This window comes from Ornithodoros turicata, chromosome 3, assembly GCF_037126465.1.
Source record: "Ornithodoros turicata isolate Travis chromosome 3, ASM3712646v1, whole genome shotgun sequence".
Taxonomy (NCBI): Eukaryota; Metazoa; Arthropoda; class Arachnida; order Ixodida; family Argasidae; genus Ornithodoros; species Ornithodoros turicata.
In genome coordinates, this window is record NC_088203.1 from 36,087,867 (window position 1) to 36,115,354 (window position 27,488).

The 27,488-nt window shown below is 46.0% G+C and overlaps 1 long non-coding RNA gene across 1 annotated transcript; it reads left to right on the top strand.

The window, feature by feature from the left end:
* Positions 1–18,597: 18,597 nt before the first annotated feature.
* On the top strand, positions 18,598–18,851 carry LOC135390217 (uncharacterized). Its single transcript, XR_010421781.1, has 2 exons — positions 18,598–18,683; positions 18,744–18,851. It is a non-coding gene; the product is annotated as an uncharacterized LOC135390217 (long non-coding RNA).
* The last annotated feature ends 8,637 nt before the right edge of the window (positions 18,852–27,488 follow it).

A 27,488-nucleotide genomic window follows, 5' to 3' on the forward strand; every position in this document is an offset into this window, starting at 1 on the left:
GGATGCCCACCTCTACTCAGCACTCACACCTCATCTCTGGAATCCGCCCGGATCGCAGCGCTCTTGTTCGCGCCATCCCGCTGCTGCTGCATCAACAGCCACAATCACAAGCCGTGTGTCGAGTCGTTCACCATCCACGAGTCGTCCTCATTCTCCTCTTCATGGTATCGACGCGGACCTCAACCGCATGCACATCTCCGAGTCTGAGGGGGGGGTGATGTGGCGGCCCGTGGACGACGATGAAGACGTGCATCTGCTGGCGCGCGACACTGCGCCTGCCAGCTAGTTCTACCGGCACCGTTCTAGTGTGAGGCCACGTCCATCTGCCCGCTGGGACATTCCATCATCGCGAGTCAGGACTCATGTAGGGGAACACCACCTCCTCTACATCCGTAACTTTGTTGAGCCGCCCTGAAATTTCTGAACATGCTTGCCATTGAAACCGGCTGTGAACAGTAGTCCAATATCCCAATAATGAAAACAAAAATTTTCTCAGAGGTGTTTTTCATTTAAGGCGCGCAACGATTTTTTAAAGTTACCCGGTGCCGCAGGCGGCCTGCAAGGGCCGACTTTGTCTCAGCCGAAGCACGCGCCACTCGGCGGCTTCTCTTGTATAATTTCTTTGAACAAATAGAGATTGTGGCCACCTACAGCGACAAACCTGGGCTCACGCACCGCCGTATTGACGTGACATAATAAGTCTTCCGGTGGCCTCTACCCCTGTCACCGTGAGGGACACTTCCGTGTGGATGGACCTCCATGGGCAGCTGTTGCCTTCTGTCGGACGGAAGACCTTAATTAGCTAATCCTTTGGTTTAGCGGTTCCACCGCTAAACCAAAACGAAGTGGTTCCACCACTTCGTCACCAAGGAGCAATCCCGCTATTTGCCATCGCTGAAGAGTAAGCTGCCATCAACGGAAGCAATTGTGCTAGATTTTGCAGAGAACTATAGCTTCATCGCACAGGAGGCCCCAGAGTCATTCCATTAAGAAAACACCCAAGCGACCATTCACCCAATGTTGGCATACTATGTCTCCGATATCGACGCCCAAGCAGCACAAAGGACTGGGATTCGGCCGGGAACGTAACGGGGATGATGGGTTCGAGATGGCCGATATCGCCGTCACGAGCCCGACTGCTTCCCGACTATGTGAGGGCGAAGAATTGAGAGAGAGGGAAAATACATAAAATTATTTCCCGATAGATCCCCGTTCGTGTACCGGTCAGAATTCTTTCCCGACAGATTCCCGTTTGCGTCCCGGCCAGGATTCTTTCCCGATGAATCCCCGTTAACGTCCCGATCTGCTGTGGTGTACTGGCTAAGTATTTCTTCCCGCTCGTCTCCCGATGTTTATGCAGATTCGGTAACACGTGATCGGATGGTACAGCTTGAGACAAAGTTTCTGAAACACGGGTATTCTGTATTGGACTTTTCCCAGCCACCTTTGGGGAATGCTTGTTGAACAGAATCCTTGGGAAAAATCTGCTCAATGATTCTGTTCAACAAGTGTTCCCCTTAGGCCGCAGGGGAGGCGTGGAGAACTGAAATACAAAACACCCGTGTTTCATAAACTTTTGTCCCAAGCTGTACGAGACAGTGAAGCATCCCTTCAGGAAGGAATTTGGCTGTCTGGTATGAGGTAACTCTTTCAAACATTGGGCTGCAGTTCACTTCGTGTGTTGTATAGTTCGCTCAGTTTCAATGTCTGAAAACGTGCACACGCAGCAGCGTGAACAGGAGTATTAATGGAGCCTCACTGCAAAGCAGGCAAATACAAGATACTCGGCAAATACAAGAAGAGTCGGCCACGCCCGAACTTAACGACCGAATCCCCCGAAACGAAAAACTCACGTGAAACGAAACGAAGACAGCTTTAGCAAGTCGAACTGATCGGGCGAAAACCGCTGCACCGAAACCCGCAAAGACTACGCTGGAGCTCCCTGCATTTGGGCTACCGCGACTGCCATCGCCATCATATTTGTTTTGGTTGTCGTTGATGATGATGATTCAGGTTTTCTTGGCGCATAAGCAACGAAGGCCATAATGCGCCAAGACAATGATAAGGAAAGTACTGTTAAAAGTATAGCGATTCAGCTAAGATAAAACTGTACAGTTAGAGAATAAAAGGACATGAAGCTAACACTACAATGCGTTTAAAACACCAACGTCTTTAAAGAAACTAAACACCCGTTCAAATGGCAGAAGAGCCTCATCCCCCAGCAAAAGGGATGGATGTAGAGGTGTGTGGTATGTGTAGAGCTCATGGAAATGGTGAAGTCTGTATGTTTCATGTGATGGACATGTAATAAGCATGTGGAGGACAGACTTTATCTCGTCGCATCGAGTGCAATGTGGAGCCTCTTCATTGCAGAGGAGGTGACTGTGGGTCAAATGAGTGTGCCCAATTCTCAACCTGGCAGAAACAACTTCCTGAAGACGACTGTTAAAAATCTGTGTCGGTTTAACAATGGTGGGCTTAACCAGGTGAAGTTTGTTGGTGTGTAGTGTATCCCAGTGCTGCTGCCATCTGCTATTTATGGCCCTCATAAGTGTAGGTCGGAGGTCTTGGGACGGTACAGCAAATGGATTCACCTCAGATGAAAGAGCACCTGTAGCAGCCGCATCAGCAAGTTCATTCCCGGGTATACCCACATGACTGGGTACCCAGCAGAATGTTAAAGAGAGACCCTTTTTAATTACTTTACCAGCAAGGCACTGTGCCTTCTGCACAAGGAGGTTTTTGGACATCACTATGTTGCCTATTGCTTGAAAAGAGCTCAGAGAATCTGTGTAAATGACTGACGACTTGGTGTGACTTTCTAAGATGCAGTTCAGTGCGAGGATTATTCCGTATACTTCGGCATTAAAAACGGAGAGCATGTGAGGTAGACGATATGACTGTGTGAGTCCATTGGTTACCATTGCGCATGAGACTGAGGTGCGTGTTTTGGAACCGTCAGTGTAAAAAGCTCTGTGTTGCCCAAAACTTTCTTTAAGGGACTCGAACTCCTGCTGGAGCACAACAGGTGGTGTGTTCTGTTTCTTAAACATAGTCAGGGAGCTATTGAAACATGGAGGTGATTGCCACGGCGGGACCCGAGGACTAGCCTCTACTATGGTGAAATCATTATATGGGAAACTGTAATCCTCACATCCCTGAAGAACACGCATGCTAAATGGGGGAACAACGCTGGGCTTATTAAGAAACAGCTGTTTGAAGCGCGTGCCTCCAATGCAGGTAATAACTGGGTTATTGGGATAACCTCTTACCCTCAAGGAGTACGAAACAGATAAGTAAAACCTCCTTCTTTCGAGTGACCATTCGTTGCTCTCGACATAGAGGCTTTCCACTGGCGACGTGCGGAAAGCACCAGTTATCAAACGCAGTCCCTGATGATGTACTGGGTCTAAAATCTTCAGGACAGATTTCCGCGCAGACCCAAAAACAACACATCCATAGTCCATTCTAGACAGCACTGTGGACACATAAACCCTGTGCAGGGTGTCACGATCTGCTCCCCAAGATTTGTGGGACAGCACCTTCAACAGGTTAAGTGACTTCATGCATTTTGTTTTAAGGCTCTTGATGTGGGGTAAGAAAGTGAGCTTGCTATCAAAGATGACCCCAAGAAATTTGTGTTCACCCCTAACAGCAAGGTCCTGTCCGTTCAGCTTAAGAGTAGGTGAAGGAAACAGCCCTCTGACCCTCGAGAAGTGAACACATACAGTTTTGTCATGTGAGAACTTGAACCCATTCTCGAGAGACCATTTGGTAAGTTTATTTAAAGCTAGCTGCACCTGTCGCTCACATGTTGCTAGATTCGTGGAAGAGAAGGAAATCTGAATGTCATCCACGTACAATGAATAAGACATGGAAGGTGGAATTATGCTAGCTACTGAGTTGATTTTCACGAGAAACAGAGTGACGCTAAGGACAGATCCCTGCGGCACCCCGTTTTCTTGGATGAAAGGACGGGATAGTATCATTCCAAGCCGTACTCGGAATGTCCTGCTTTGAAGGAAGTTTGTTATACACCTAAGAAGGCGCCCCCTGATTCCGAAAGAGTATAGATCTTGTAGAATGCCATACCGCCAAGTGGTGTCATATGCCCTTTCAAGATCAAAAAATACTGACAGGCAGTGTTGTCTTCGGACGAACGCTTCACGAATCATTGTTTCCACTCGAACGAGGTGGTCTGTTGTGGAACGTCCAACGCGAAAACCACACTGTAGCTCTGAAAGGCACTTATTTTCCTCTAGGAAATGGACGAGTCGAGCATTGACCATACGCTCAAACGTTTTGCCAATGCAGCTCGTGAGAGCGATTGGTCGGTAACTGGACGGGCTTGAAGGTTCCTTTCCGGGTTTTAACAGAGGAATTACAGTTGAAATTTTCCAGGCTGAGGGTAATGCACACTGGGTCCAAACTTGGTTAAAAAACTTGAGTAAAACCTCTTTAGATGCATCAGACATATGACTCAACATAGAATACATCACCCTGTCTGGGCCTGGTGAAGTTGCTTTTGTACACTTTAAGGAACGATGAAGCTCTATTTTCGTGAAAGGTTGATTATACATAAGATTGTCTCCAGAATGCATTGGAATTTTCCTCTTCTCTGCACTACTCTTTAATTTAAGGAACTCACTGGTGTAGTTGCAGGAAGAGGAAACGCTTTCAAAATGCTCACCGAGAACGTCGGCTTGTTCCTGTAGGCTTTCACATGGCTGACCATTCACTACTAAAAGAGGGGTAGCGCGGTTCATGTGTACACCTCTGATCTTATGAAGGCGATCCCAAATAAGTTTAGAAGGAAAATTGGAAGACAGGGATGAAACGAAGCTCTGCCAAGAGGACCGCTTGGCTTGCTTGCGCGTCCACCTTGCTTTGGCTCTCGCCTTTTTAAAGAGAACAAGGTTTTCACTGGTGGGGTATCTTCGAAATCTACCCCACGCACGATTTTGAGATTTTCGTGTTTCTTGACACTCCTTGTTCCACCAGGGCTTTGGTCGCTTAGGCAAGCGACCAGAAGTTTCAGGAATGCATTGTGTTGCTGTCAAGGATGACATTAGTTATGACATCGTTTGCTTCGTCAGTTGTCATCCTATCAACAGGGATTAAAGACAGGTCGCATTTCTCAGAAAAAGTCTTCCAGTCGGCTTGTTCCAGTTTCCATCTAGGGGGACACATCAAGATACCTACTTGAGGCAGATACTTCAATACCACTGGAAAATGATCACTTCCCATTGGATTTTCTTTTACTGACCACTCTAAAACTCCAAAAAGAGATGGACTACATAAAGACAGATCTAATGCCGAGAAAGATTGTGTAGCGGAATGTACGTACGTAGGTGACCCTGTATTCAAAAGACAGATGGAAGATGATAGCAAGACCTTTTCTATCATCTTTCCCCGACAGTCGGTCCTTGTACTACCCCAGAGTGGGTTGTGCGCGTTAAAATCGCCTAAAAGAATGAAAGGATTTTGAAGTTGGCTACATAGATCTTCTATGTCGTTTTGCGTGATGGATGCTGTTGGGGGTAGATAAACGGAGCAGACAGTGATTACTCTGTCCAGGCACACCTGCACTGCTACAGCCTCCAACTGTGTGTTGAGGTTAACTACCTTGGCTGGAATAGACGCTCGTGTGACAATCGCCACACCTCCAGATGAACGATTCGTGTCATTTCGATCCTTTCGGAATATGTTGTGTCTACGTAAAGGAGTTGGAGAGGTAGTATTCAAATAAGTTTCCTGTAGACAAAAGCATGCTGCATTATAGGTATCGAAAAGATCATTTACGTCATCTAAGTTTGAAAACAAACCTCGGCAATTCCATTGGAGGAAGTGGTTCATAGTCGCGCTTATTCCAAGAAGAAAGAAAACGAAGCGCAGCACTTGGTTATGCCGACTAAGTAACACTTGTTTCATTTAGGCGGTTGGACCCTTCGCGGGGGTGGCTTCTGTGGTTCACCTGTCTTTACTCCTCTTCCTCTGCCTTTTTCTCGTTTTTCTCTTGGATGCATTTCAGGGAGGCTTGATGATGACTTTTGCGACATTCTGTCGTCATCATCAACCTCCATGCTCTGAGTGCTGTTTTGGGTGGGGGTTGTCACGCCTCCGTCCCAAATCGACTGCAGACCATCGGCTTTAGAAAGAGCCGTGGCTGCTTCTTTTTGGCCAGTTGGACGGCTGACCTCCGTCGCAGCTAGAGACACCTGAGTGCCCCCAGCTTCCTCTTGGGGAGTGTGGGGTGGAGGCTCAATAACCTGCGAGCAGGTTTGAGTCTCCACGGATTTCCTCTGTGGTGCCACTCCCCTGCGCACCACTTCGGAGAAACTGCCTTTCTTTTGAAATTCGTGTTGCGTTCTAGCCGCTTTATAGGAAATATTCTGCTCTGTTTTGATTCTGATTACTTCTTTCTCATCTTTCCAGCGTGGGCATGATCTTGAGTATACTGGATGGTTACCTTGGCAGTTAGCACAACGGTATTCATTACTGCAAGACTCTCCTGTGTGATCTTTGCGAGCGCACTTTGGGCATGTCAGATGTCCGCGACATGCAAGTGAGCTGTGCCCAAAACGCTGGCATTTGAAACAACGCCTCGGATTTGGCACGTAGGGTCTGACATTACAACTCAGGTAACCTGCCTTTATGTTAGTGGGTATCGTGTGCAGTTTGAAGGACAGAATAATGTGTTTTGTGGCAATTTCCTTGCCGTCCCTTCTGATCGTGATTCGTTTTGCGCATATTACGCCTTGCTCACTCAAACCCTCTTGAATCTCAGCCTCTGTACATTCGATCAGCTCGTCCTCCGAGATCACGCCCTTCGTCATGTTCAGTGTACGATGTGTGGTAACAGTTACAGCAACATCCCCAATGTTTTTCAATGTTTGCAATGCAGTGCTTTGTCGTTGGTTCTGAACTTCAACCTGGATGTCCCCAGTGTTCAGTTTTTTTGCCTTATATGATTTTCCTATGACTTTTTCCAGCTCCTTTGCCACGGCAAAAGGGGAGATTTTTGTCAGTGATTTTCCGCCTTCATCTGACTGAATGACAAGAAACTTGGGGAACCAGGGACCTGGGGTATGGTCAAGAAAAATCTGCGTAAGCCTTTCGGTGCGGCTCCTTTTCAGGTGCCGATCAGTTTTTTTTGAGTTTTCGTTATCCATATATAATGGTTTTCCATTCAGTGCAGTAGGTGTGTCGGCCACCACCGACCCCAACCAAGGGAACGTGCTCTGCACACTAACACATCCTTCTGCACTATACCCAAGTGCAGCATCAACGGAGATTGAAAGAACTGCCCAAGGTTGACCCTTGCCGCCAAAGAAGGTGAAGAGAGGAAAAAGAAGATAGTGAAGGGAGTGGAGAAAGAAAAAGCAATGAAAGGTGAGATGGCGACTAGCTGAATAATCCTGGCCGGGCCTTCCAGGACCACCCGACTATGGGAAGCAGGGGCCAAAGCGGTGTGTTGCTTTCCCGGAGGGGCCCCGAAGGGTCCTAAACAACCTCCGGGTCCACTCAACCGCCAGGATCCCCCTTTCCCCAGACACGGGAAAGCCACGCACAGCTATACGTGGGGGTCTCCCTCCTGCGGCGACCCAACCGTGAGTGCAGGAGGGGGCTACTGCGGCTACTGCCGGGCGATGGGGGCGCCAAGTTCCCGACGCCGGGTGTTTTGGTTGTCATTGCTGGGTGCAAATCGCCGGCGTGTGTGTTGTTAATGTTTCTGTGCTACAAGTTTTGCAAAGTTTGGTTCGGAGGAAGTATGGAACGCTGTTTTGTGGTCAACGTGGCCAGAGTGCCTCAAAAGTACTCCTGCCGCATTCTGGTCACTGTTATAAGTGATCTCGCTCTGGCAGATGCCGCGAAGTTTGCAATAAAAGGCTTGTATATATGGACAAGGTTGACGTCAGTCGTCTGTGATTGTGTAGTAAACGTGTACTGGGTAACTTTTTCATATTCTGTGCGCCCGGGATACATCGATCGAAGATCGAATGACTTCCAAAGTATCCCAATTGCATTACACAGTCGCTAAGCTTAATGCAGCCGTTTCGTAGCTACTAGTGACTGCCCACCGCCCTGTGTGCTCGCTGTGGTAAGAAATATTAACATATCTGTCGCCAACGGCCTCCCTGAGAGCATTTTAATCGTTCAGAACAGTAGAAATACTCATATTTTGGTTACGGCCTGCTGGACCACCGCTCTATGGTGAGCTAGAATGACTGGTGTGCTTACCGGCCTATCCAATGCATGGGAACGCTTGGTCGCGGCCGTGGCACCCGACCACGTGCGATTGTTTACATGGATGCGCTGAAGCTCGCTGCGCGCCCTGCGGAAGGATTTTTGTGGGGATCCGAGGTACTCTTCTGTTTCGTATCACATGCCCTTTCCGTGAAATGCAGAGGTTCGCACCGCGCCGGCCGAGAAACGGAACAGTGTCGATGGATGGTTTATCAAGGGCATCATGAGCTCAGTGCAAGGTCGTTGCTTGCTGAGGTTATCTCTCATTCTTCACATCTCTCGCAATTGATAATTTGTTGCTTACAGCAATGATCATAAGCGATTCAACAGTGGTCGGTCTGTGCATATCGCAGTATTCTCGATCAGACTTGAGGGATCTTTGCGCCTCGGGGAACCCTTCCAGTAGCATTGGCAATGCGTTGGGCGTTCGCTCGCTGCGCGTGCACAATCTATAAGCAACTTGCACAACTTGTACCCCGCCGAAAAGCTGGTAGCCTCCTCAGCCGGAATCGAATCCATAACCTGACGCCAAACAATTAAGGGTTTTAGTAAGGGGGCCTCCATAAATCGCTGATTGTAAAGTACGCGTAGACTTGGTTAGACGATGTGCAATGGCTATTCCTTGCAATTTAACTATGCTTGTTTCATACGCATTCGAAATCGGCTATCGCATAAGGACCGCGTCCAGGCACAAATATGCCAGGATTGTGTATCGAAGGCGCGAAGGCAAGAGAAGGGCCACTGAAGGACCTCACAGCATGACCCGAGACAGCATGGTTTCAATAGAGAAATCAGCAGCAGCAAATCGTTGGATGTTATATTTTCTAATTTCACACAGTTTTCAGAGAGCAGTTTCAGCAAGAATTATCGAACCTGGTCAGAGTTTGTTATGCGTATTCTTTTGCGTTTTATTAGGCCGGTAAGTGGCCGGGATAAGTAGGGAAGCGCGCCAAGTGTGCGGATAAACAGTTTTCGACAGTTTAATCAGGGGTCAGAGAAACCCTCGTCGCTTCGGACACTGACCGGGTGACAAATGTTGGACCGCACAGTGCTTTACAGACGATTGCCTAATCAAATACCGCGATCATATGTACTAAACCGCATTGTATTTGATGCGATATAAATTACATCTAAGCCTGCGACATTACCTTTACTTGTTACCCCTTAACGATAAGCCACCCGTCATTTCGTTTGCTTTCCTATTCATCCTGTTCTGAACCCCTTAACTGGTGTACGTACAAGTAGAAAGAACTTCGGCGATAATGTGCCTGCTGTTCACAGTCACATCATAACTACTGCTTGTTGCTCGCTATTTTCAAGAAATGAGACTCTATATAAGAACCGAAGGAAGTGTGTTTGGGGAACCCACTCATTGTTTTGGCCCGTACAGCCTGTATGTGTACATCTCGGGCTTTTTTTATTGTAGACACCATCAAATAAGGCCAATAAAATTTCTTTATATATAACTGGTTTGTTGAATCCCAGTATTCAATAGCAAGCAATGGACGAGCGTCGCTAAAGTTGGAAGTAAGAACGACAAGATAAAAATTGCAATAAAATAAACATTATAGCGTCCTTGTTCCCCGAATATTCACCAGCTGAACGCGCGAAAGTGCGGGTAGTCAGACAACAATACTGGTGATGGAATTTCTGAAGAAAAAAACTAATTTATGGAGCAGCTTCGTTTGCAGCGGACACACCAAACTTTCCCTTAAGAACGAATATGAAAATAGCAGCGGCGCTCGGCATGTATCATGATACCTGATAACAGCGAGACGATGTCTTTCTAGAAATGAGATAGATTAGTGAGATTACGGGGGTAACCCTGAATGCTGTATCAAAATAGGACGGTATACACTGTATGCGTAGCATAAAATGTGATGGATACTGCCGAGCGATCTGCCTGCTTGTCTGGCGGCACATGTTGCTCGAGCGGGGCGGAAGGGGGGGGGCGTTCTGGACAGACTTCATAGGCAACTGTGCTGACATTTGTCTTAAAGTGTACGATCAAAGCCCAGCCTCAGACAGCACAGCGTCCTCCGAGATTCGAACCCGGGTTACCTCCCAGTCTCGGCATGCCATGTCAGCATAAAAGGGCACCTCACATCCTAACACATAGTGACCCCCAGCACCAGGAGGGCCGCCGCAGATTTGTTCGCGGAGTGGCCCGGACTTGACCCCGTTTGGGATTGCTGGTTCTGCTGCAGCTATCTTCCAAAATTTGGGCGGCAGAACAGCTGGACTAGAAAGCATGGTATGTTTTCTAGTCCAGCTGATTCATTCTGATTATATACCAACTGTGAAATAGAAAGCCTGTTGCATTGCGAAAAGCCCGGAAAGGGGGAGAGCAGTGCCATAGTGTATAAACCCTGTTCTGAAATCGTACCATTGCCTCTACGACGAAGGTAAGAGACAGAGTGTTCCTACAGGAAGTGACTTTCTGTCTAAACAGGATCTCACCTTACACTACGTCTAGTACGATGTTCGCGACAAATACATAGTACACCCCGACTTTTGCTTGTCAAACGACGCCATTACATGTTATGAGGTAAATTAGGAGATGTTCTTCAGCTTGCATAATTTGATGTCAAGAATTGGCTTAGGTATCTGACTGATTTTCCCAATACTCTGCATCTATTAATACATGAGGCTGTTTTCGGATATGGCGTCTTCAACAAAATTTCAGCGTGAGTATGGAAATATTTGTGTGACTTTCAGAGCGTGTATCACGATGGTCAGTCTGTCGCGCCCAAAAACTTTATACATTGTGCACCATTGCATTATACGACAAGCGCATCATGTTGGGTTGTACAACAAATGCGTGGAAAAAAAATCCTGCAACCAAAATTTTAACAGCCTTCCACCATGTCTCAAAACGGAAGATAAGCTGAGTGACCTTTCTTTGAATGTTTCAAGTCGGTCATGGCATATACAGACAAGCAGCAAGCAGCAAACGAGTATGTACTCTGCTGTGAATGCAAACTACCTCAAGTATACCTTTATGACTATCAAAGGCACTTACAAGTACATTCATCGTATAATAACGTATCATAACGTATCTGTGTGATGTACCCAAGGAGACTGGAATGGAATGGCTTTGTGCTATCTCGCAAAACATGTGGGAGCTCCAGACAGAATTGTACATAACAAAAATATTCTACTCAAGTAACTTTACCTTAAGTGCTTTGGGGAGTAACTTGGTATCTTACAAATACTTTTAAAAGGCAGTATTTAGTATGTTGACTTGAATACTTTTTTTAGTATCTTGTGCAAGCTTGGCTCCATGATATATTGCAGCAGTGAAAGTCCACTCCATTCCTCCCTTTTATTTATTTCTTGCTCTTTTTTCTTTGAGTTATATATGGCTAGGCGAACATTCCCTCGAAGAAAGTATGTAACTACAAGGTCACTAATTACCTAAAATTCATTAATTATCCTCCTGAATTAGGGGATTTCGCGCAGAAGCGATGTAGCGAAACGAGAGGTATTTCTTATGCCCCGAAGAAAATTATCTCTCGATTATCCCAAGAAGGAATCGAAAGGCTTTGAAACACTGCCTTTACCAACACATTCCAAAATGCGAACTCGTCCGTCCGTCGTAATCATATCTCCGAAGCGTGATGCATCAGCACGGCCACATTTATTTCTTTCTCCCCCTGTATCTGCCAGATTGCTTCAATTTCGGCCATCGCGGGAACTCCCTGGCGCTCCCAGGTGCTCTTTGCGCATGGGGTCACATGGCCGTGAGGACGCAAGAAGCGGCAGCGGGTCAAGCCCTTGGTAGCCACCTATCGGCAAGTCCGTCGTCACGACCCGGTTTCAGTCGCCGTTCAGCACACCATTCATTCTAGCTCACCATAACCGCTCGCAGTGATCGACGCCATCTTGATTTGCAGCGTGAATCGGTCGTTTCTGCGAAGAACAACGAAACGACTCAGCGCGAGTGGGTCGTTGAAACGAATTCGGGCGTGCGAAGATTCCTTCACTGATTCGTAATGCGCATGCGCGACTCTCGAATCGGTCTTTTTGTTCAGGCGAAAACGACTTGCTAAAAGTCAGTTACTCAATACTTGCCAAAAAGTAACTGAGTAGAGTAGTAAATACTCACAAAAGTAACTCGTTACATTCAAGTTATTTCGAAGTTAGTTTTTGTAAAATTCACTGCCAAACACACGCGAGCAGGTTGTGCCAGGGAATATATGTGTCATAAATGTTTTCTGCCTAGACACAGTTTGCCAGCAGTCTTATAAATTAAGCCAGTGCATCTGTCACCTGCGTCTCAACAATGTCTAGGGGTGATGCACCGCCTTCAAGAGCCCGATGCTGACGAGACTGGCGTACGGAAGGGCACGGGACATCGTGCTTAAAAGCTCATGAAGAGGGTTTTATTTCAATATCGTGGCCATGTCCTTTCCTGAGGCATAAGGGGTAGCTGAAATGACAGCACCCATCGCAACGAGAAAGTAAATTACAACGGCGAAAACAAAAGTACTGTAATTTTTATCATCCAATCAAATCATTCAATGAAAACTACCGTCAAGGTGACCTTGAAGCTTCTACCGTGCTTTCACTCAGATTGCATACTTAATGAAGAAAGAAAGTGTGGACGAAAACTTAAAGCATTCCGACGCATGAACCCAGCACTCCATCAGAAGAAAAATATGTGACAGGTAACTTAAATACTGAGTAGAAGTTACTTTAAAATGTATTCAAGTTCCCCTAAAGATACCCGGTTTTGAAAGTATTTGTAGGATACCAGGTTACTAGAAAAATATTTAAGATAGAGTAACCTGAGTAGATTATTTAAGTTATGTACAAGTCTGCTGTAAAGGCCCTTGGCAGCAACATTTCAGCATAGCGCAGAAGAAGCGATGCCTGCACGGATAGTTATGCAGCAATTGTTCCGTTACGTCTAATATTACATGCCATTCATTTTTGTGTCTGGGCAGTACTGAAGCGTGAGCAGATAGGCAGACTGCCTATTACTGCATAACTTTGTTTTCTTTGAGACATCACCACTTGTGCAGGCAGATCGCCTCTTGCTGTATACTTTTTCTTTCTTTTGCGACACCATTGACGTGCCAGTGGTTACGCAGGTAGACTGCATATTACTGTATACCATTTCCCCCATGCAGCAATTTTACCGTTACGTCTCATATTAATGCTACAAGCCGTTCATTTCTTCCTGGGCCACTACCGAAGTGCAAGTGGTTAGGCACACTGTAAAAAATTGCTGTAAAATTTACGGTCAAAATTCATTTTTTTTTACCGTAAAAGGAACAGGTATGCTACCGTAATTGGAAATACGGTCCAAGCAGTGTAATTAATACGGCACCAATGAAGTATACCGTAAATATGACGATTATCACCGTAAATAAGACGGTAGTGTGTCCGTAATCCTGATTACGGTCAAATGGCTGTAGATCTTACGGTAGTCCTCCATACTTTCACATTGGCTTCCAGTATCTCACATTGTGCTACGCTTGCTGGGAACAGTGAATTTTAATAAATGGTTGAGTGCTGTACATGTATACATGCATATGGTGACACAGCGTTGCTATGCATTGTATTTCATTAGATGACAAGTCCATACTTCAATAACCTTCATATATGCTGCTGTACGTACACACCTCGGCATGTCGTACAAACAGTGGACATCATTGTTTAGCATACTGTGTGCTCTAAAGACAAAAATACACGAAAAACACACACGAACAGACGGGAGCTTTTACTGTTTACAGGATATTTAATATGACAGAGTACAGTTGTGCAGCATGTACTAGCGACAGAAGACGCAACGACACTGGGGCCCAGCCTATACTGCGAGCTCCTTCACTACAAAGGCTACTTACGCTGGGAACAGGATGACGGATTTCTAATATATACAGAGATTACATAAACGGACAGAAAAATACATGCCAAAAACAAACAGAACAGGGCTGCAGCGCGCAATTGGCGCAATGCTGCCGGCAGCATTTGCAGAACCAACGATGGCGAAGGACGCACACATCGTCATCGCCAACATCACTTTCAAATTGACAGACGGCGTTTGCAAATGGCGACGGGGAAGGCGGTGGAAGTTCCATGTGTCCAAATACAGTGGGTTTCAGGTATGTATAAAGTGTTATTGTTTCTCAACACTCACCTCACATTGCGCTGTGATCATATTTCACATGACCGAAAGGTGTATCCGCAGCGCACGGTTAATTATTGCACGATTACGTCTTCCTTACTAGGCACAACGGAGGCGCCTCACGGAGCAGATGAGTTCAGATCCCGCTGGCGGAGCAAAAATAAACGTACTGTACTCCCAGAAGACGCGTACTTTCGCCTTATTGCGCGCGAAAAGGATAATGATCCCGTGTATTATTTCCAGGTACCGTTACTTGAAGCTGCTGCCGGCTAGAAGAAACTGAGCAAGCTCCGTGCGCATATGCCCACTGATGTAGCCTGGAGGTAAATTAACTTGCTGCTCTGTTAGATTTACTTCTTGGTCCCACTTCTGTGCTTGAAGATACTGAATGCTAAACCGTTCGGCTGTAAATTTTGTATTCTAGGTGAAAAGATCTAAGAAAATGCGCATAGGACATATCATGTGCTTCATATGCGTTTGTCGATGTGGTGTTACTTGCACGATGTCGTGATTGTTGCATATGTTTTACGTGTTCTTGACCTCTGCCTCATTTGTTCGGTTCCAATCTGTTCCAGCAGAGATGGTCACTTCTGGGCACACCATCCTTCTTGGCCAAGTCGCGTGGAAAGGCATCCAAGACACGCTTGGCCTTGGGTCACTTGCTGAAAGAAGACCCAGGAGGGGGCATCTCTTTTGCATGGTTTCTCGTGACACTGAGTGAGTATTTCAATTTTTATCATCAATCAGTCTTCATCACTTTATCGTTTCACTCCTTCACTCTGCAGCATCACATTTCAACTTAAAACTGATATTATTCTGGCTTATTTTCTTTAGCCGTATGTACCGCTGTTCTTTAGTGACTGTAACACATGCTTGTAGTGTTCATAACTTAAATGTCACACATATGTCTAGAAAGGTAGAACCTAAGGAGCTGGTGTCCCAATTGTAACTTCACATGATATTAGGGTATTTTGTTGGGTTGGTATGCTGCTTGTCCACCCTTGAACATTAGCATTCCTTTGCGATTGAAATCGCGCCTTTTTACCCACTTAGAATTTGAGGCAATAAGTGCATAGCATGGTGGAAAATGTTCGGTGTCCCTCTCCTTATTTTTTGTCGGAAACAAAGTCGTTGAGTAAAGCTACTGGTCGCTGGCTAGTACATGTAGCTGCGTATGTTAATATCTTGAGAGCTTCTCTTTCTCCCTAGCAGTAAGAAAGTGTAGTACCCTTTGTAAGGCTGGTGCACCGCGATGCTGTGCTCTGCTCGCCATCGTATTTATTCCTCCAGAATGCAAGAAGCATTACAGAGTTGTTTCTTTGTTATGACTATAGTCTAAAAATTCAGTAGTAAAGAAAGTCCGCTTTGGTCACAAAATGTTATACTGGTGTGACGTAATTGCAGTGTGCTGTTTTAAAATGATTTGTGGGTAAAATGGATACGAGGCAAATGGGGAGGTGGTTCAAATCATGATTTGTGCGCGGAACAAAGAAATCAGTGGATTCAACATCGAAATTGTGTGCTTTCTCTCCCTTTTTTTTTCGGTGATGAGTAGTACAGGTGCGGGACGTGCATGTGGCAGTATGAAGGACATGAGGGTGCAGGGAATTTATGTCGTACATATTTCATGAAAAAACACTGCTCTGCTGCATGGTGAGATTTGTGCAGTGATTTGCTATAAACTAACCATCTCATTCCTGCATACATCACCCGTGGCACTACCCTATTGAAAAATCCCGTATGAGACTCATATGGTTCCTATATCAGTTTGTATGGTTCCCGTACAGATTCGTATGGGTCCTATATTAATACATATGGGCCGCCTATGAAGTCATATGTAGGCAATATGGCATTCTTATGGGTACCGTACGGAGTCATATGGAGTCAATATGGTACTTATGTGGGCCTCATATGAAGTGATATGGGACCGTATATCACATATCTTTCACCCGTATGAAGTGATGTGGCAGCAATATGGGTTCCATACGACTTCGTATGTGACAGCAATAGTACACATATGGGGCCATATGATGCACATTAGGATTGTATGGGGGACAGGAATCACACATGACACATAATTCGAAACGTTGATTCTGCCACATAGTTATGATTACAATTATGCCAAACTAGTTTATGAAATGGGCCACTTAATTGCATCACACACTTACCTTATAAAATTGGATTTTGCGAACCAAATGTGTGTCACTGCCCTGGAGGAACGTGCAGATACATAAACTCACTGCTACGTTCCTGTGTTAGGAACTAAATAGTAATGGACGGACGGAAATGATGCAGAAATAGGATACACGCTCCGAACGACACGCGAGTTGACACACATGATTAGGTTAGGTCAGGTTGGATGATGTTACTTTTTGCTAAGAATACAATTAGTTATACCCTAACATAGATTTGTCCTGCTTAACCCTATCCGGTACTCAAAGTATCGATTCTTCAGGTATTTATCTGAAGTACACGGGTAGCCTGCTCAAGACTCTTGGGGACCCTTGTGGTTCATGGCAGTAGTGAGTCTCTATCGAGTAACGGTGGTGTCGCTTGATGGCGTTGTGCGTCTAATATGGAGGCCTAAAATGTTCCTATCAAAACGCTACTTGTTGTGACAGATTCCGCATTTCTCCCCCTTCACGAACACGCCCGAAGTTTCTGAGAAATCCTAACGGTAGCCGACAAATGTGGAATTTTTTTGCTTCCATCAGCATATATACGACACATTCGGAGCGCCGTCACTCCCGCGGCGTTTGCCGGATTCACGCCAAAATTTGCGTCCAAATAGGTCTCGAATAGTTCTATGATCGGCCAAATCACACCGCGGTCCGGTCTTCAGCGGTTCGGAAATTGTGGGTAAAGACGCGTTTGCGACGCTCTTTTTGAAAACTTTGGGTCCTTTTTCGGAAGGAAGCTCGCGTCCGACGATGTTCATTTTTTGTAACCTACGCTACATGACGTAACAAACGTGGCAAAATTGACCGCAGCTCTGGAACTTTACCGGTTCTCCAGTTACCAGTTTCCGTGTTTGCACTCCTCACAATACATGTGACGGGCGGCCGCATTTTCCTAAAACCGCCCGAGTTGCCGTGTGTAACATAGTTTTGAAGGTCTCGACGCGCTCTTTTCAATCGAGTTTGTCCCGCAAAGTTTCGTTCTCCAAGATAAGATATTGGCTTTGTAGTTTTTCGACGCCAACGTGTCTGAGTGTCGACGCCCCGAAACGCTTCCCGCTGTTGAGTGCTGTAAGTTACTTACCTAACGCCCGATTTACCCGGAATTTTGTGTGTGCATGTTCCGTACCCTGGACTACAAGTTTGCTATTCGGGCCACCCGTCAATTTCCAGCTGTTAGGGCGTCATTCCGAAAATTCCTGACGCCGACCCCTGTTCGGCGACATTTGTCTCAGTGTTTGGGTTCGAACCCCAAGGGAGATAAGAACCTCCCTCTGATGGGCACACGTACTCAAAGCGGAGAAGGTGTAGGAACTTGCAACACCTTTTTATCTCTCTCAGTTCTCTAGTTAGGATCCCGTGGCAACGGCGGCTTCCTTATACATGGGGCGCGAGGCATTTTTTTCGATATTGGGTGTTTCTCGGCGTAGGAAGGTGAATGAGGTCTCGTTTTGACGGGGAAAACGTCCTCTTTCCGATAGCATTGTTGTCGTGCTAGCGCCGATTTCCGTTCTCTTGATATAGCACGAAGAGCGCCGCGACTGTGGCGCCCCCAACGCCACACTCTGCATCCGCCACTGCTCAGTCGACGTTGGAGCACCGGAGGCGTGTGGTCGCGTGTTGTCGTCGTTCCTGTTCTGGGTGTTTCGGCGTGGCATTGGTGGCTCGGACTGTTCTGACTGTGTGTTTGTGCCTTGCTGGTGACGTCTGGACATGTTTCTCTGTTTGTACGCCTTGGAAGATACGACCAGAAGCCGTTGGGTTTCGTGAATGGAAGGTTAGTTGAGAGGCTGCTGTGTCATGATTCATGCACGGTTTGCTTGGTAACATTCCTAGCATGTGGGTTCCTATTACTTTATGCAGTCAGTGTTATGGCTACCGTCTTGAGTCCTGTTACCTTATGCTGAACTCAGTGTGGTTGTTGCCGTAGTCGTTAACTGATATCGTCACTTGACATTGGGTGAAGTTGTCACGTGTGATGCTCCATTGGCCTGTTACAAATGGGGAATCTTTGAATTTCAGGCGCTTTTGACAGATTTGTTTCTTTGCACAAGACAAATGGGCTGTCGCACTCCCGACGTAGGAAATGAACACACACGTCGCTGAGATCTTAAAAGACAAAGTAAGTTAAGCTACAGGTCATTTCAAAGATTTTTACTGAGTTGTGTTTCCTGCAAAACAGGTAGGGTGTGCACTTCACCCATGCAACTCCAATGTCTGCTTCATGGCAGTGCAAGCTTTTACAACCGTGCCCTTGATTGTAACAAGCCAAATAAACTGGATAACAGAGAAAAGTTTCGTGGTTCTTTTGCCACTATGTTTGCGTAAAGATATTCAGCTTATCATACCTACATTTTTCTAAGATCTGCACTGCTTTCACAATGTATCCTCCCCTTTGGTGCTTTGTGTGCAGGTGGATTTTGGTTCCCCACTATGTGTCACTGGATGCACCCTGTATAACCTTCACTCCGTATAGTCATACGACCGTTACCCGACCAGCGGCTTCTTCAACGTGGTACATGAACTTATGCTCTCTGCGCCCCGTATAAGCGTTCTCATAATTCCGTTGTGGCTCACACAATCATGGGGGTATATGGGTCACATGAGAATTGTATGGGACGTTTATACGGGATTGTTGAATATGGAGATTCTCGTATGGCTCATACGGGCTATATGAGGACCCCGTGTGGTCTATACAACTCATATGTCCGTATAACACATAACCCCATGTTCAATAATGCCATATATATGTGACCCGTATTTATTCGATATGGGTTTTTTCAATAGGGTAGTCATCGAAAGTGAAAATATATACTTGTTTCACCAATGGCGTTGCTGATTCTTTCGTTTAACACATAACTTGTGATTGGAACTACCTGTTGAATGGCTCTGCATGTATTTCCTGGAATAATCTCAGTGACATTTGTGACTGAAGCTTGGTTATTTTGTACAAAAACATATTCTTCTTTACAACAATTTTAGACCATATCTGTAATGACAAACACTCTAACAGCATTACGTCTTCATACAGTCACTCTACACAAAATCATCAATATCTAACAAGATTTAAATCAATATATGTACTACCCAAATATGAGTGATTTAAGGTCTTTATGACCATTATAAGACCTTAAGATATTTCTTCGCCTGTATTGGAAAGTACTCAGCCAGCACCATAAAGGTGAGAGAGAGAGATTATGCATTTAATGGCACAAAGGCAACAAAGGCCATAGAGCGCCAAAACTATGGTGTCCGTACTACAGGTTTTCCCGTCCATTTTAGTCCAACTGGCATCTGAATTAGTCCAGGTGCCACCTGAAATAATCTGAGCTCCATTCAATTTAATCCGGGCGCCATCTGAAAAAATCCAGATGCTATTTAATTTAATCCAGGTGCCGTCTGAATTAATCTATGGTGTTTTTAAAGGGACAGTCCGGGCAAACCGGAAGTTGATTTTTTCCAACTGCCACGGAAGCTTACATGCTGGGTGGAAAGTTTCAGCTCACAAAATGGCGTGGTTTTCGAGATATCAAATAAAAAATACTCCTCTGAGGACATCCGGTTTCGTTCTTCTCCCTCGCATACTCCTTGCCCCTCTATGTACGTCAGTGGTCACGTGAGCATGACGTCCCCCAATGGACAAAGTGGAGCGGAGGACTGCTCCGTTGCTGGGAATGCAGAGAGGTGTTTTTGTCATTGAGTGTACTGAACAGAAGGCTACGTTGTGATACCTGTGTTTACATTGACGCTACTCTGCATTTTAGTCTACTTATGCACGTCACGCGAGCGCTCGCTGCGGCTTTTACTCGGGGCCAACTGCGGCATAGAAAAAAGTCGATTATAAATCGTGCGATACGATTTCTTCTGAAATATTTTGCACAGTTGTTGTGAGGAGTATTAGAAATCATAAGGCGGTGTTTCCCAGACCTATGTTTTCGACCGGTCTGTCACTTTAAGCACCCTGCACTCACACGAGGGACATCCCCGCAGAATATTCTACAGACATGTACTGCAAGGAAAAGTAAAATGCTGCTGATGGGACTTAAATTCTGCTGCGTCTTATGTTGAGCATTCGCACGGCGCCGAGATATCGAACGTTAAAGCGGAAGCACAGCAGACGACACCATTGGTCATGTCGTCTGCTACAGAATATCTTCTGACTGAGCTGCAGGATATTCCACATGGTTATAAGAGCACGAAAAGGAATGACTCCCATAGCAGACGAGACCACTGGTGCTGTCGTCTGCTACAGACGGTCTTCCCACTGAGCTGCAGGATATTCCACTTGGTTAGAAGAGCACGAAATGCATGACTCACATAGCAGACGACACCATTGGTCCTGTCGTCTGCTACGGAATATCTTGTGACTAAGCTGTGGGATGTCTTTCCGTGCTCTTTAAACCGCAGAGAATATCCTGCGGCAGAGTCACAAGATATTCCTTTGCAGAGGACAGGAACACTGGTGTCGTCTGCTATGAGCATCATGCCTTTTCGCATTCTGCTAACCCCGTGGAATATCCTGCAGTTCAGTCAGAAGACATTCTGTAGCAGGCGACAGCACCAGTAGTGTCGGCTGCTATGCGAGTCATGCCTTTTAGCGCTCTTCGAACTGCACGGATTATCCTGCAGTTCAGTCAGAAGATATTCTGTAGCAGACGACAGCACCAATGGTGTCATCTGCTATGTGAGTGGTGGCTTCTCGTGTTCTAACCATGTGGAATATCCTGCAGTTCAGAAAGATCATATTCTGTAGCAGACGACAGCACCAGTTGTGTCGTCTGCTATGTGAGTCATGCCTTTTCGCGCTCTTCTAACTGCGCGGAATATCCAACAGTTCAGTCAGAAGATATTCTGTAGCAGACGACCAGTGCCGTCGTTTGCTATACTTCCGCTCCAACTCCCAATATCTCAGCGTCTTGCGAATGTTCCACAGAAGACACGGCACAACTTCAGTTCCATAAGCAGTTTTTTTTTACTTTTTCTTCCACTAAAATACTCTACAAAGATGTCCCTCGTGTGAACACACGGTTATAGTGCTTAAACACACCATGGATTAAATCATATGGCACCCGGATTAAATTGAATAGCATCTGGATTTTTTCAGATGGCACCTGGATTAAATTGTATGGCGCTGGGATTATTTCAGATGGCACTTGGACTAAAATGGACGGGAAAACCTGTAGTGCCACCATACTGAATGTGTAAGGTGCAGAGGTGTGTGCATGTGGAGCTGTATTCCAATGGTAGCAGCTGTCGTACTACATATCCTGCATTTTCTTTCTTACAGGAGTATACCGTGTATCAGCCCTGTAAGGGCAGCAAGCTGATGAACCGAGCCACAACCTACGAAGAAGTTCTGGGGATTGTTTCGAAAACAACAGAAGTGTAAGGGAACGTTTTACTTGGTAACCAGATACACTTAATGTACTTTGCAACTCTAAGATGTTGTTTTGATCGCTGCAGATTCAACCACACTTCACAGATTTTTCCACCCTTTCTCTGTATGTACAATAAATGCTCGATCCTCTACTCTATGACTTGTGTCAGACATTACTGCATGACTTGCAATTCCATTAAAAGAAGACACACACAATTACACATCGTACGGTGCTGTTCCCACATTTGTGGGAATCAGTGCACTCCACACTTCAACCAAAAGCCGACTCTCTCAGGTGGCCGTGAAAATTACGGGAAAGGGCCGGCAACATAGCTGCCATTAAAATCCCTGTAAATTTTATGGCTACATTTTTTGTAAGACACTGTAATTTTAACGGGGAAAAGCAGCATTCTGGTTACATGAAAATTACAGTAAATTTAACGGCAGTACTTCTCCCGAAATGGCCGTCATTTTAACGGGAAAAGTCCGGCAACATAGCTGCCATTAAAATATACGTAAATTTTACAGTAGTTTTTTTTACTGCCTACTACTGCATACCTTTTTTGTTTCCTTTGAGAGACCACCTCTTACTGTGTATGTTTTCTCCCCTTTTGAGACTCCATTGAAGGGCCAGTGGTTACGCAGGCAGGCTGCATATTACTGTAGACCATTTCCACCCTTTTCTTTTCAGGCTACATTGCCAATGACAGTAGTTATGCGGACAGGTGCATATTTCTGTATACCCTTCTTTTTTGTTTTTCATTTCAGACACAATTGGCATGCATTGGGTGATGCAGGCAGACTGCTTATTTAGTATGCACCACTCGTCGTTTAGTCTATTGAGGTGCTACAAGTGTTGTGTCAGTCTATTTCCTTTCCGAAAATAAAATGTTGGGCTCTACACACACTGTTTACACTCGAAATTATTGTAATTATTAAAAATAAGCAAATTAATGCTAAAATATGCATGGGGGAGCCCCTGCCAGCATTATCGGGGATCCGTGGGGGACCTGCTGGGACCGAATACTTGCTGCCGATGTCGGTCCTTAATCATCCCGGGTTTGCAAACTGGAGGAGGGACCGGTATCGGCTGGTGGCGTGGCCCCGACTTTGTAGGATTCTTTCCCGATGCTGGACCGGCTTTGCCCCGGTCCTTTGTGCTGCTTGGGCGGGAACCTGTTGCATTACTCGTACGCCATAATTTCTGATTGCATGACGCACGATACCGCTGCCGTCCACACGTACATCAAGGCGTTCCTACAGGTCTTCCTTCCTACTGTGAAGAACATTGAAAAAGTACACTACTTTAGTGACGGTGCTGCCTCTCAGTACAAAAATAAGAATAACTTTCTGAATTTGTCCTTCCAGAGCAAAGACTTTGAAGTCAGTGCAGCGTGGAACTTTTTCACCACGTCTCATGGCAAGGGACTGTGTGACGCAGTTGGCGGGACACTAAAAAGACTCGCAGCTAAGGCAAGTTTGCAGAGGCCTCCATGGCAAGCAAATTCTGTCACCACATCAATTATCTTTGTTGGCCCAAAAAGAGATGAGGGACAACACGCCACTGTGGGTCTGCGCAGACGTCGTGCAGAAGGAGGGGCAATCGCTATCATCTCGTTTCGCAAATGCAATTCCTGTTCCCGGCACTCGGAAGTGTCACTACTTCAAGCCTGTTTCTAACACGCACGTCCGGGCATCAGTGACGTCAAAATCTACTGAGAGCTCTGTCTTCAGGGTGTGTAGGGACTGTAGCAATGAATAATAGGTCACAGCGTTAGTGGTTACGCTAGTATTTGCACAATTTTGCACGCTTTGTGCTTTTGCATACTTTTTGTCTATTTGCACGCCTGCATAACTGTAAATAGACCAAAATAAAAATCAAGGCAAGTAGTTGTCGCCGTCTCTGGTTTCTGTTCACGTTTTGTTTGAGCAAACGTAGGAAAGCTCGCTCCCTCGCCGTGTACTGCGGCTGAGACAAGGTCGGCCCTTACAGGCCGCCTGCGACAGGGTAACCAGGGTTACCAGGGTAACTTTAAAAAATCGTTGCGCGCCTTAAACGAAAAACACCTCTGAGATAATTTTTGTTATGATTATTCGGACATTGGACTACTGTTCTGAGCTGGTTTCGATGTCACAGCATGTTCAGAAATTTCAAGGCGTTCCAAGAAAGTTACGGGTTTTCGCTTGAACACGCAGCTTTGCGATTTTTTTAAAGAAAAACCGTGCGATATTCGAGCTTCAAACTTATTCTGCGCATTACTTGGACAGGTGTGAACTTGCAAAAAATTAGTTGTTGGAAGTTTCCTTAATAGTTAGTCCGGAAAAAAAATCGCAAAATCAGTGGATTTAGAGGATATTTCACCGAACGCTCCCATGCGAATGATCCGCGGCCGACGGGTGTCGACCGCTGCAGAGCTAGTACCAGGCTTTGTGAAGACAGTCCCGTTTGAATTCTTTACAAATGTGAAGCCGCACTCGCCCAGAGCGCTCGCTCGCGCGCGCCCTGGTTTACTGCTTTGTGCTCAAGTTCAAAGACCCTTAGCGGCCATTCAACGCACTTCCGGGAAAAAAATCTTTGTGTGGTTCATGTTCCCATCACTGGCAACATTATATTTTTTTTTCTCCGAAATCCGCGATCGTCGAGCCACGCGACTGGGACGATTGAGCTGGAATGACTCATTGGCCGTTCCGTGGGACTGTTGCCTGGCACTAGTTGATCCTGCTCTTCGTTTTTAGGGCGAGAGCAGTGCTGTTTTTAAATTGTGATGTGGGCAAGCTTTCTTTTGTCCTATCCTACAGTTGGCAATACGAAGACGGGCATAGCACCTGATCTTCGTTTTTGCGGCGATGCGGTGTTGTTTTTTAATGCTATGCAACGTGGATCAATAAGAAGATATGCAGAAATGAAAAAAAAAAGAGAGAAGTAATATAAGTGGTGAATATTAAACCGGATAATGATTTATTATTACACAGACTCCCCGTTGGCGATATCACAAAAATATTGCCGCAATATGGGCAAGATGAACTTGCCAATGGCAGCCCAATTTGGTCCAATTGCCCATTGGTCCAATATGGAGCCTGGGTGCACTCTCCATATTGGTCTCATGTTGGCAGCCCATGTTGTACCCATATATGGCAATATTGGCGTGTTGCTTGGGATGGCGTGACATGCGCAACATGGACTAGAAGCACACGATGTACCCGATTCACGACCTGAAGCGACGCTCCCTGCTTAGTGCCGAAGCAAAACAGAGTCCGGTATTATTATTATTGTAGCTTCGTAACGGAATCAAAGTTTGAATTATGACAACAAGTGCGAAATTAACATCGCGCGTAACATAATTTGAAGTGAACCTGTTTTTGCATTTTAGTGCCCCTTTAAGCGGCCAACGCCGCAAGGCAATTTTAATCCCCACGATGTGACGCGCATGCGCGTCGCTCCCGTCTCTTGCATCTGATCGTACTGGATGTGCTCAACCGGTTCCTCGAAACGATCTGATGTCATGATAGTTGAACCTGCTTGTACCTCCATGGGCTGCAACGCATGTAAGTCCCTCATGTGGTTATCGTTGGTTAGTAGCGCGCTATTGCCGAACACTCTTCCTTTCGGTGTTTCCGGAATGCAGCTCGGGGCCGACTTCACAGGGAACTGTGCCGATACTTTGAAAAGAAAAGAAATTGAAAAGAAAACGAGAAGAAAATGATTCAGGAAAAAATCTCCCAGACAAGCGCAGGCGGTGTTGGGATTCGAACTCTGATCACATCTCAGTCTGGCGTGGAGAGCGATAATCTTAGCGCTAAAAGGCACACTAAAGGATCATGGTTCCCGAAAGCTAAGAATCTGTCATGCGGCCGTCTGTGCTGTTTTCGGCTTCACATCTGTCCCTTCAGATATCTGCATGAAGTGCGTCTTGTATAGTTAAAGCATAAGTTTTGGGGGTTAGCTATTGGATTAGGTACGAGGTTTAGGTATAAGGGTTTTGTCAATGAAGGATGTTTTGTAGGTATCATAAATTGCGAAATGCTTGCACTGTATTTGCAATGTAAGGCCAGCACGTGAGCTCGCTACCTCAGGCGACGGAATTGCTGAAAAAGACGACATTGACTTTCATAAATGTTATCAAGTTGGCAAGAAGCACGGAGAGAGCACAGCATGAGACACGAGGTCTGCAAAACGGTGCGACGTCGACTGGCAGCGTTCAAATCGTCCAGACGGTCAACAAAAAGTTGTCGGGAGAGAAACCCCCGGAAAGAGGCAAGGACTGCTATCGATGTGGTAGAGCATATCACCCCATGAACTGTAGATTTAAGAAGTACAGATGTAACTTATGCAAAGGCAAGGCCATGTGGTAAAAATGTGTCTCAACAACGTATCTGCATCGGAAGTTCCGTCATCAGACCAGAAATTGAGGAAAGCCACTCACTACGTAGAGCAGGATAGGGATGCAAAGCGTACGATATTCGGTTGTAAATTTCGGATAAGGTAGTACGAATGCAGATTGACACCAGGGCATTTGTCTCCGTTGTCCCTTTTTATGTCTACCGCATACAGTGGCCTAATGTCAAATGCACGCCACGTTCCATAAAGCTTTACTCGTACGGGGGCACTCCTTTGCAAGTAAATGGAAAACTCTTAGTAGATGTTCAATACAAGTCCGAGGAAGAGGCAGGAGTTGACTGTAGTTGAAAGCAAAGCTGAGGATGTTCCCTTGTTATTGGGTAGGTCCTGGTTGGTGCAGTTGAAGATAGACTGGCTCACCGGTTGAGGTTAGACTGTGTGTTCCAAGTTAACGTGGACGACAATGTGGAAGCTCTAAAACAGAAATACCCGAGTGCATTTTGTTCAGGTTTTGGAGTTATTAAGGGCTTCAAAGCACAAGTTGTGTTAAAGGACGGGAGCTTGCCAGTGTTTTGCAAGGTTCGCACTGTGCCTTATACGCTGAGAGAGGCTGTAGAATGTGGGACAGTTGCAGGAAAGTGGTGTTCTAGAACCTGTGAAGCAAAGCGATTGGGCTACGGCTATTCTGTCCGCGGTTCAAACATCCGCCGTGAGCTAGCGCCACCGTGATTGGGCCCGACAGGTCCCCCAAACTCACCTCGGAAAAGCGTGCAACGAAGAAGGCCGCCACTAGATACCCCACTGTTGCCGTTCCGGATCACTTCATCGCGCTAAGTTTAGCGGCAAAATGTTTTTGTTGTTTCTGCGAATGAATCTAGTCTATATATGCCCAAATAAAACGCGTATAACAACTTTCTGTGTCGTGTTTCACTTTTTGGTCCCGTTTTTAAACGTGTTGAGCGATCGGAAGGATCTAGTGCATGGCTGCGTGCATCACATAGCGTACCTGTCGTACCAGACGCCGCAGGCGCAGTCGTCCATTTCTCCTTCGGTGACTTGGCCTGGCTTGGATTGTGCTTCAACTGGATCTTTAGCGCGCTACAATGCAACGCAAGCCAACGTCTGGTAACAATGGGGTATCTAAGGGCGGCCTCCGGCATTGCACGCATCGGGATAGGAACAAATACATGGGAAAATGGCGACCTTGGGGGACCT